The sequence below is a fragment of the Vitis vinifera genome, chromosome 18 (assembly GCF_030704535.1).
Source record: "Vitis vinifera cultivar Pinot Noir 40024 chromosome 18, ASM3070453v1".
In the NCBI taxonomy this organism is placed as follows: Eukaryota; Viridiplantae; Streptophyta; class Magnoliopsida; order Vitales; family Vitaceae; genus Vitis; species Vitis vinifera.
In genome coordinates this window covers 11068182-11071670 of record NC_081822.1, presented here as the reverse complement: position 1 = coordinate 11071670, position 3489 = coordinate 11068182, and positions in this window count along the sequence as shown.

Genomic DNA, 3489 nt, shown 5'->3' with positions numbered 1-3489 from the left:
ATTAGCACGCTGAGAAGATCCTAAACATATTTAGACTAATGTAAATGAACACTAGAAGAAGTCAACTAAACCTCAAGATTAAGGAAATAAGATAAATGACCCAAGCCCTTGAGTGTAAATTAAGTGTTCAGATCAATGATAAGAGAGTACACCAAAAAAGAGTTACTACTAGTGACGATGATATTGTCCACATAAACTAAAATAATCACCATAACTAATCTAGAAAACTAAATAAACATGGACGACTCAGATCTAGAGCCAATGAACCCAAGTTGTTGAAGATAAGTGTTAAGCTTATTAGATTGGACCTTTGGTGACCACTTAAGACTATATACAACTTTTATAAGTTTGCAATCATGAGTAAGGACACTGGAATCAACAAAACTAGGCAACTACTCCATGCAAACAACAACATCTAAATCATTGTTTAAGAACGAATTGTGGACGGCAAGTTGACAAATAGACCAATTATGAAAGAGAACAAGGAATAACATAATCCTTGTTAGCCCAAGGGTTCTCCTAATCAGGTTTTGATGATAACAAATTATGATTAAGTGACTAATTGGTTTGAATGGTAAAGAATCTCAGGTATAAATTCGAAAATTCATCAAATAACCAAATGGATACAAGATCGAGACTTTTGATAATAGGGAACGAATGTAAGATGAATGCATGGGTGCACTTAGGTTTTTCATACTTTTTCATGCATATTTGAAAACTCAGTTTATTCTTTAAATTTTTTATTTCATTAAACCTCAAGTTTTATCAAATGTACCTTAGGCAAAATGTTTCAAAATTGGTATATTAATTTACCTAAAGACCTTGCCTAGGTGTTAGAAAAGAAAGGAATTGAAAAAGATAGGTTTTTGGGGCCAAAAGGCTGAACCGATCGAGGCTTTGGCCAACGGGCTCAACCGGTTGGGGAACCGATCGACCGGTTGCCTTTGTCCGGTGGAGGTCCGATCGAGGAGTGTCAAAAACACTCTCTCTCATCCAGTAGCTTCCTCTTCCCGATTGAGGTTTCCTCATTCTCGGTCGACCTCCGGTCGAGGTCCGATTGAGGTCCGATCAAGGCAACGGTAACCTACCAAAACATTAAATGCTCAAATGGCTAGTGAATCGGTCAACCCCCAGCTTGACCGGTCGAGGCTGCTTTTTGTTTTTCTTGGCTCCCGAGCTTAGAAACCTATAAATTGAGAGCTCTACTTCATTTATGACATAGAGAACACTTGCAATAGATTGTATACCTACCTGTTCTTGGCTTAAAAGCTCTTATTTCTTTCTTAGTGCATTAAATCATCACTTGCATATCATTTAGTGCACCATTGTGAGTCATCATAGCTTTGTTTTGTATTTGAGCTATCTTTGAGCTATGTTGAGAGATTCTTTCTTGTAAAACTTGAGTGTTAAAGCCTTCAAGAGGTTTGAATCTTGAAGAGATTGTGTAAGAGCCCATTGAAGTCGGAATCCAAGTGTAAAGGATTGGAAGTTTGGTTGAAGCTTTAAGCTAGTGGAACCATCAATCAGTTAGGAGATTGAGGAGAGTAAACGTAGGTAAGGAAGTTCTGAACCACTATAAAATCTGAGTTTGAATTCTCCAACTCTATCTCTTTATTTTTTATTATATTGTGCTTGAATTTTTTGTGTTGAAAAAGTTTTTGAAAAATCCAATTCACCCCCCTCTTGGGTGTTTTTCTCATTTAAGCATAACCTTTATTTTCTTAATCCTTATAGTAGTAGGCTTGACCATAGGGCTTAAGGTTTCAAAGTAATTGAGTCCCAATGTTTGAAGGAAACCTTTAGTCACAAGCCATGCTTTGTATCACTCAATGGAGTCATCAAGTAGAAGTTTAATCATATAAACTCATTTGCAGCCAATAACTTTCTATTTGAGAGGTAAAGAAACAAGAGTCCAAGTCTTATTCTTACTGAAAGCAACAATTTTAGCTTGCATAGTAGCTACTTACTTTGATAATTGCAAGGCTTGTGTGATAGAAGTGGGTTCCATAGCATGTGAAACCATGCTAGTGAGAACTTTAGGTGAAAAAACACTACATTTTGCATGTGCCACCATAACATGAGTGTTGAAGTCCCCAAGTTTCTTATGAATGTGACATCCTGGAAAAGCAAAAGAAAGAACACTTAACAATTTCTGAAACATTAGTAATATCTTGTGAAGTTTGTGTTGTAAGGGAAAGTGAAAGAGATATGGTAGAAGTTGGTGGAAAGAGAGAAAAAGAATATGATGAAGATAGAGGCAAGGATGGGGACGAAAGTGAATATCAAAGTGGAAATAAAGATGAAGAGAATGTTGCTAGGGAAGTTAACGAGATGGGAGAGGGAGGAGGGGAAGAAAATGACTACAATAGAAGGAAGAGAGGAAATAAACTTAGAAGAGGACAAAGAATTAGTTGTAGGAAAAAGTAAAAAGTGAGATTTATTAAAAACAACATGCCTAATAACATAGACTTGACCAGTGAGTTTGTGAAGACATAAAAAATCCTTGTGACTGGAACTATATTCAATGAAAATATATTCAATTGAACGAGACATTCCAATTTGTGTTAATTATAAGGGCGTAAAAATGGATAACAAAGACAATCGAGAGTTTTAAAAAAAATGATATTTTAGTTTTTTTTTTATAAAGTAATTTGTATGGTGTGTTGTTAGAAAGAACATGAGTGAGAAGATAATTGATAAAAATAATACTAGTTTGAAAAGCAGAAGGCTAAAAAGACAAAGAAACATGATAATGAGCAATACGTGTGAGACCCATTTCAATAACATATCGATTTTTCCTTTCAACACGACCATTCTGTTATGGAGTGTAAGGATAGGAAACTTTATGTTTAATATCAAGATCATGTAAATAAGATGAAATAGGCCTATATTCACCCTCCCCTCAAACCCTCACCTCACCCTACCCTAATTACTTTGGAGGGCTTTAATTTTGGAAGAAAATTGTGTTTCAATCATGACTTTGAATTTTAGAAAGGTGGGAAAAGTTTTATCCTTTATTTTGAGTAAATAAAGTCAACTAAATCGAGTATGATCATCAATAATAACAAAAAATAATGGGCATGAATCATAGAGGGTACATGAGAAGCACTGTAAAGATTAAAATGCACTAAATCAAACGATTTTGTTGTTTTTAAAGTTGAATTTTGCAAAAGGTAATCAACGACTCTTAACTAATTGACATGAAGTACAAAAGTCTATAACACTCTTAAATATAAAAAAAAAACTACTATTATAGGAATTCAAAATCAAGGATAGAACTTTAGAAGTCGGGTATCCTAATTTGTTATGCTACAGGTTGGACAACTTACTTTCAAACATAAAAACTTTAACTAATGAAGAAGTTGAAGGGGTAAAAGTGGAACTTGATGGAAGAAGCTTAATAGCATTGTTGAGTTTGTACAATCCATGATCAAGATGACCCTAGAGTAGCACCTTATTCCAATATTGATCTTTCACCAAGAAAATATA